This window comes from Electrophorus electricus, chromosome 5, assembly GCF_041902795.1.
Source record: "Electrophorus electricus isolate QZ-2024a chromosome 5, ASM4190279v1, whole genome shotgun sequence".
Taxonomy (NCBI): Eukaryota; Metazoa; Chordata; class Actinopteri; order Gymnotiformes; family Gymnotidae; genus Electrophorus; species Electrophorus electricus.
The window spans coordinates 22,297,491-22,305,787 of record NC_137501.1 but is presented as its reverse complement, the minus strand read 5'-3'; the positions used below and the strand labels follow the sequence as shown (position 1 = coordinate 22,305,787).

At 36.8% G+C, this 8,297-nt stretch overlaps 2 non-coding genes across 2 annotated transcripts; both read left to right on the top strand.

The window, feature by feature from the left end:
* Positions 1-372: 372 nt before the first annotated feature.
* On the top strand, positions 373-444 carry trnaq-cug (transfer RNA glutamine (anticodon CUG)). The gene has a single exon. It is a non-coding gene; the product is annotated as a tRNA-Gln (tRNA).
* Positions 445-8,118: 7,674 nt separating this feature from the next.
* Positions 8,119-8,190, top strand: trnaq-cug (transfer RNA glutamine (anticodon CUG)). The gene has a single exon. It is a non-coding gene; the product is annotated as a tRNA-Gln (tRNA).
* The last annotated feature ends 107 nt before the right edge of the window (positions 8,191-8,297 follow it).

Genomic DNA, 8,297 nt, shown 5'->3' with positions numbered 1-8,297 from the left:
AATAGTTAGGAATCTGCACCTTGTCTTTGGTGATCCCAGTTCAACTCTTGGTGGAACCTTGTGAATGCTTGTTGTTCCTTTCAGCTAGCATGTACTTTCTTGTAACAAGTTTTTTTAATGGCTGCAGCCTGTATTGATGGCTCAGATTCGATTAACCTTTTGTGAGGAATTCTTAAATGCCTGTGATTTTGGCAAAGTAAATGCTGATTATCGTAGCATAGTTGGCATTAAGCTAACGAGAATTCACGGAAGATAAATGATTCACCATCAATATACAAGACATCACACTTCATTTTGGTTCCTTCCATTAGGTAATGGGATAAGCACTTGATTCCGAATCCAGCAATACAGGACACCCAGGAACTTGGTTAAGGTTCCATGGTGTAATGGTTAGCACTCTGGACTCTGAATCCAGTCATCTGAGTTCGACTCTCAGTGGAACCTGTTGAAGTGCTTGTTACCTTGTTTCAGAGACAAAATAAAACTGAGCCTGTTAATTTCATAATGGAAAAGTCTGGGTTCTGAAGTCACCAGTACAAACAGATTGTATTGTTGGTTATGGAGTAAAGGTAAGTATTGTGGACTCTGAAATCAGCTATATAGAAGAAGGGTTGTTTTGAAGTTTCCACAGTGTAATGCTTAGTAAGCACTTTTCATTTTATATTGTCAGACGTCATGCCTCCGTGGCACCTTTCTAAACCTGGCTGACATTTTGAGATTATATGGGTTTTCTTGCTACAATTTATTGTAAATCTCAAAAATGTCTGTCACTTGACCAGATTACAAACATGAGACAAAGCAGTTGTTGCCAAAATTAGGTCAATGCCTTGCCAATCTGTGTGCTGATGACACTGGACAAGGTAAAGTTATATAAAAGGAACTCATGTCTTACAAAAAAAAGACAGGAGATGTGATATATAAAGAAAGCACTCTGCCCTCTTTATCTAGCAATACAGAAGACAAAACATTTTTGGACTTGTTCTATGGTGGAAATGAAAGCACTGTGGACTCTGAATCCAGTGAAACACAAGACAAAAAGGTTCGATTTGTTGTTTGCAGATTTTAATTGTAAGCAGGCTTGACACTGAATCTGGGAAAATTGAAGACACAAAAGATATTTTAAACATTTGTATAATATATTTGCAAGTACTACAGACACTGAATCCAGCGATACAGAAGACACAAAACATATTTTTGTTGTTTTGCTTGATGTAACAGTATACACATGTGGTTGTGATTACAGCAATACAAGATGAGTAAAAGCATTTTTTTGTTGTTGTTTCTGTAGTGTAATAGTTAGGAATCTGCACCTTGTCTTTGGTGATCCCAGTTCAACTCTTGGTGGAACCTTGTGAATGCTTGTTGTTCCTTTCAGCTAGCATGTACTTTCTTGTAACAAGTTTTTTTAATGGCTGCAGCCTGTATTGATGGATCAGATTCGATTAACCTTTTGTGAGGAATTCTTAAATGCCTGTGCTTTTGGCAAAGTAAATGCTGATTATCGTAGCATAGTTGGCATTAAGCTAAAGAGAATTCACGGAAGATAAATGATTCACCATCAATATACAAGACATCACACTTCATTTTGGTTCCTTCCATTAGGTAATGGGATAAGCACTTGATTCTGAATCCAGCAATACAGGACACCCAGGAACTTGGTTAAGGTTCCATGGTGTATTGGTTAGCACTCTGGACTCTGAATCCACTCATCTGAGTTTGACTTTCAGTGGAAACTGTTGAAGTGCCTGTTACCTTGTTTCAGAGACAAAATAAAACTGAGCCTGTTAATTTCATAATGGAAAAGTCTGGATTCTGAAGTCACCAGTACAAACAGATTGTATTGTTGGTTATGGAGTGAAGATAAGTATTGTGGACTCTGAAATCAGATATATAGAAGAAGGGTTGTTTTGAAGATTCCACAGTGTAATGCTTAGTAAGCACTTTTCATTTTATATTGTCAGACGTCATGCCTCCGTGGCACCTTTCTAAACCTGGCTGACATTTTGAGATTATATGGGTTTTCTTGCTACAATTTATTGTAAATCTCAAAAATGTCTGTCACTTGACCAGATTACAAACATGAGACAAAGCAGTTGTTGCCAAAATTAGGTCAATGCCTTGCCAATCTGTGTGCTGATGACACTGGACAAGGTAAAGTTATATAAAAGGAACTCATGTCTTACAAAAAAAAGACAGGAGATGTGATATATAAAGAAAGCACTCTGCCCTCTTTATCTAGCAATACAGAAGACAAAACATTTTTGGACTTGTTCTATGGTGGAAATGAAAGCACTGTGGACTCTGAATCCAGTGAAACACAAGACAAAAAGGTTCGATTTGTTGTTTGCAGATTTTAATTGTAAGCAGGCTTGACACTGAATCTGGGAAAATTGAAGACACAAAAGATATTTTAAACATTTGTATAATATATTTGCAAGTACTACAGACACTGAATCCAGCGATACAGAAGACACAAAACATATTTTTGTTGTTTTGCTTGATGTAACAGTATACACATGTGGTTGTGATTACAGCAATACAAGATGAGTAAAAGCATTTTTTTGTTGTTGTTTCTGTAGTGTAATAGTTAGGAATCTGCACCTTGTCTTTGGTGATCCCAGTTCAACTCTTGGTGGAACCTTGTGAATGCTTGTTGTTCCTTTCAGCTAGCATGTACTTTCTTGTAACAAGTTTTTTTAATGGCTGCAGCCTGTATTGAAGGATCAGATTCGATTAACCTTTTGTGAGGAATTCTTAAATGCCTGTGCTTTTGGCAAAGTAAATGCTGATTATCGTAGCATAGTTGGCATTAAGCTAAAGAGAATTCACGGAAGATAAATGATTCACCATCAATATACAAGACATCACACTTCATTTTGGTTCCTTCCATTAGGTAATGGGATAAGCACTTGATTCTGAATCCAGCAATACAGGACACCCAGGAACTTGGTTAAGGTTCCATGGTGTATTGGTTAGCACTCTGGACTCTGAATCCACTCATCTGAGTTTGACTTTCAGTGGAAACTGTTGAAGTGCCTGTTACCTTGTTTCAGAGACAAAATAAAACTGAGCCTGTTAATTTCATAATGGAAAAGTCTGGATTCTGAAGTCACCAGTACAAACAGATTGTATTGTTGGTTATGGAGTGAAGATAAGTATTGTGGACTCTGAAATCAGATATATAGAAGAAGGGTTGTTTTGAAGATTCCACAGTGTAATGCTTAGTAAGCACTTTTCATTTTATATTGTCAGACGTCATGCCTCCGTGGCACCTTTCTAAACCTGGCTGACATTTTGAGATTATATGGGTTTTCTTGCTACAATTTATTGTAAATCTCAAAAATGTCTGTCACTTGACCAGATTACAAACATGAGACAAAGCAGTTGTTGCCAAAATTAGGTCAATGCCTTGCCAATCTGTGTGCTGATGACACTGGACAAGGTAAAGTTATATAAAAGGAACTCATGTCTTACAAAAAAAAGACAGGAGATGTGATATATAAAGAAAGCACTCTGCCCTCTTTATCTAGCAATACAGAAGACAAAACATTTTTGGACTTGTTCTATGGTGGAAATGAAAGCACTGTGGACTCTGAATCCAGTGAAACACAAGACAAAAAGGTTCGATTTGTTGTTTGCAGATTTTAATTGTAAGCAGGCTTGACACTGAATCTGGGAAAATTGAAGACACAAAAGATATTTTAAACATTTGTATAATATATTTGCAAGTACTACAGACACTGAATCCAGCGATACAGAAGACACAAAACATATTTTTGTTGTTTTGCTTGATGTAACAGTATACACATGTGGTTGTGATTACAGCAATACAAGATGAGTAAAAGCATTTTTTTGTTGTTGTTTCTGTAGTGTAATAGTTAGGAATCTGCACCTTGTCTTTGGTGATCCCAGTTCAACTCTTGGTGGAACCTTGTGAATGCTTGTTGTTCCTTTCAGCTAGCATGTACTTTCTTGTAACAAGTTTTTTTAATGGCTGCAGCCTGTATTGAAGGATCAGATTCGATTAACCTTTTGTGAGGAATTCTTAAATGCCTGTGCTTTTGGCAAAGTAAATGCTGATTATCGTAGCATAGTTGGCATTAAGCTAAAGAGAATTCACGGAAGATAAATGATTCACCATCAATATACAAGACATCACACTTCATTTTGGTTCCTTCCATTAGGTAATGGGATAAGCACTTGATTCTGAATCCAGCAATACAGGACACCCAGGAACTTGGTTAAGGTTCCATGGTGTATTGGTTAGCACTCTGGACTCTGAATCCACTCATCTGAGTTTGACTTTCAGTGGAAACTGTTGAAGTGCCTGTTACCTTGTTTCAGAGACAAAATAAAACTGAGCCTGTTAATTTCATAATGGAAAAGTCTGGATTCTGAAGTCACCAGTACAAACAGATTGTATTGTTGGTTATGGAGTGAAGATAAGTATTGTGGACTCTGAAATCAGATATATAGAAGAAGGGTTGTTTTGAAGATTCCACAGTGTAATGCTTAGTAAGCACTTTTCATTTTATATTGTCAGACGTCATGCCTCCGTGGCACCTTTCTAAACCTGGCTGACATTTTGAGATTATATGGGTTTTCTTGCTACAATTTATTGTAAATCTCAAAAATGTCTGTCACTTGACCAGATTACAAACATGAGACAAAGCAGTTGTTGCCAAAATTAGGTCAATGCCTTGCCAATCTGTGTGCTGATGACACTGGACAAGGTAAAGTTATATAAAAGGAACTCATGTCTTACAAAAAAAAGACAGGAGATGTGATATATAAAGAAAGCACTCTGCCCTCTTTATCTAGCAATACAGAAGACAAAACATTTTTGGACTTGTTCTATGATGGAAATGAAAGCACTGTGGACTCTGAATCCAGTGAAACACAAGACAAAAAGGTTCGATTTGTTGTTTGCAGATTTTAATTGTAAGCAGGCTTGACACTGAATCTGGGAAAATTGAAGACACAAAAGATATTTTAAACATTTGTATAATATATTTGCAAGTACTACAGACACTGAATCCAGCGATACAGAAGACACAAAACATATTTTTGTTGTTTTGCTTGATGTAACAGTATACACATGTGGTTGTGATTACAGCAATACAAGATGAGTAAAAGCATTTTTTTGTTGTTGTTTCTGTAGTGTAATAGTTAGGAATCTGCACCTTGTCTTTGGTGATCCCAGTTCAACTCTTGGTGGAACCTTGTGAATGCTTATTGTTCCTTTCAGCTAGCATGTACTTTCTTGTAACAAGTTTTTTTAATGGCTGCAGCCTGTATTGATGGATCAGATTCGATTAACCTTTTGTGAGGAATTCTTAAATGCCTGTGCTTTTGGCAAAGTAAATGCTGATTATCGTAGCATAGTTGGCATTAAGCTAAAGAGAATTCACGGAAGATAAATGATTCACCATCAATATACAAGACATCACACTTCATTTTGGTTCCTTCCATTAGGTAATGGGATAAGCACTTGATTCTGAATCCAGCAATACAGGACACCCAGGAACTTGGTTAAGGTTCCATGGTGTATTGGTTAGCACTCTGGACTCTGAATCCACTCATCTGAGTTTGACTTTCAGTGGAAACTGTTGAAGTGCCTGTTACCTTGTTTCAGAGACAAAATAAAACTGAGCCTGTTAATTTCATAATGGAAAAGTCTGGATTCTGAAGTCACCAGTACAAACAGATTGTATTGTTGGTTATGGAGTGAAGATAAGTATTGTGGACTCTGAAATCAGATATATAGAAGAAGGGTTGTTTTGAAGATTCCACAGTGTAATGCTTAGTAAGCACTTTTCATTTTATATTGTCAGACGTCATGCCTCCGTGGCACCTTTCTAAACCTGGCTGACATTTTGAGATTATATGGGTTTTCTTGCTACAACTTATTGTAAATCTCAAAAATGTCTGTCACTTGACCAGATTACAAACATGAGACAAAGCAGTTGTTGCCAAAATTAGGTCAATGCCTTGCCAATCTGTGTGCTGATGACACTGGACAAGGTAAAGTTATATAAAAGGAACTCATGTCTTACAAAAAAAAGACAGGAGATGTGATATATAAAGAAAGCACTCTGCCCTCTTTATCTAGCAATACAGAAGACAAAACATTTTTGGACTTGTTCTATGGTGGAATTGAAAGCACTGTGGACTCTGAATCTAGTGAAACAAAAGACAAAAAGGTTCGATTTGTTGTTTGCAGATTTTAATTGTAAGCAGGCTTGACACTGAATCTGGGAAAATTGAAGCCACAAAAGATATTTTAAACATTTGTATAATATATTTGCAAGTACCACAGACACTGAATCCAGCAATACAGAAGACACAAAACATATTTTTGTTGTTTTGCTTGATGTAACAGTATACACATGTGGTTGTGATTACAGCAATACAAGATGAGTAAAAGCATTTTTTTGTTGTTGTTTCTGTAGTGTAATAGTTAGGAATCTGCACCTTGTCTTTGGTGATCCCAGTTCAACTCTTGGTGGAACCTTGTGAATGCTTGTTGTTCCTTTCAGCTAGCATGTACTTTCTTGTAACAAGTTTTTTTAATGGCTGCAGCCTGTATTGATGGATCAGATTCGATTAACCTTTTGTGAGGAATTCTTAAATGCCTGTGCTTTTGGCAAAGTAAATGCTGATTATCGTAGCATAGTTGGCATTAAGCTAAAGAGAATTCACGGAAGATAAATGATTCACCATCAATATACAAGACATCACACTTCATTTTGGTTCCTTCCATTAGGTAATGGGATAAGCACTTGATTCTGAATCCAGCAATACAGGACACCCAGGAACTTGGTTAAGGTTCCATGGTGTATTGGTTAGCACTCTGGACTCTGAGTCCACTCATCTGAGTTTGACTTTCAGTGGAAACTGTTGAAGTGCCTGTTACCTTGTTTCAGAGACAAAATAAAACTGAGCCTGTTAATTTCATAATGGAAAAGTCTGGATTCTGAAGTCACCAGTACAAACAGATTGTATTGTTGGTTATGGAGTGAAGATAAGTATTGTGGACTCTGAAATCAGATATATAGAAGAAGGGTTGTTTTGAAGATTCCACAGTGTAATGCTTAGTAAGCACTTTTCATTTTATATTGTCAGACGTCATGCCTCCGTGGCACCTTTCGAAACCTGGCTGACATTTTGAGATTATATGGGTTTTCTTGCTACAATTTATTGTAAATCTCAAAAATGTCTGTCACTTGACCAGATTACAAACATGAGACAAAGCAGTTGTTGCCAAAATTAGGTCAATGCCTTGCCAATCTGTGTGCTGATGACACTGGACAAGGTAAAGTTATATAAAAGGAACTCATGTCTTACAAAAAAAAGACAGGAGATGTGATATATAAAGAAAGCACTCTGCCCTCTTTATCTAGCAATACAGAAGACAAAACATTTTTGGACTTGTTCTATGGTGGAAATGAAAGCACTGTGGACTCTGAATCCAGTGAAACACAAGACAAAAAGGTTCGATTTGTTGTTTGCAGATTTTAATTGTAAGCAGGCTTGACACTGAATCTGGGAAAATTGAAGACACAAAAGATATTTTAAACATTTGTATAATATATTTGCAAGTACTACAGACACTGAATCCAGCGATACAGAAGACACAAAACATATTTTTGTTGTTTTGCTTGATGTAACAGTATACACATGTGGTTGTGATTACAGCAATACAAGATGAGTAAAAGCATTTTTTTGTTGTTGTTTCTGTAGTGTAATAGTTAGGAATCTGCACCTTGTCTTTGGTGATCCCAGTTCAACTCTTGGTGGAACCTTGTGAATGCTTGTTGTTCCTTTCAGCTAGCATGTACTTTCTTGTAACAAGTTTTTTTAATGGCTGCAGCCTGTATTGATGGCTCAGATTCGATTAACCTTTTGTGAGGAATTCTTAAATGCCTGTGATTTTGGCAAAGTAAATGCTGATTATCGTAGCATAGTTGGCATTAAGCTAACGAGAATTCACGGAAGATAAATGATTCACCATCAATATACAAGACATCACACTTCATTTTGGTTCCTTCCATTAGGTAATGGGATAAGCACTTGATTCCGAATCCAGCAATACAGGACACCCAGGAACTTGGTTAAGGTTCCATGGTGTAATGGTTAGCACTCTGGACTCTGAATCCAGTCATCTGAGTTCGACTCTCAGTGGAACCTGTTGAAGTGCTTGTTACCTTGTTTCAGAGACAAAATAAAACTGAGCCTGTTAATTTCATAATGGAAAAGTCTGGGTTCTGAAGTCACCAGTACAAACAGATTGTATT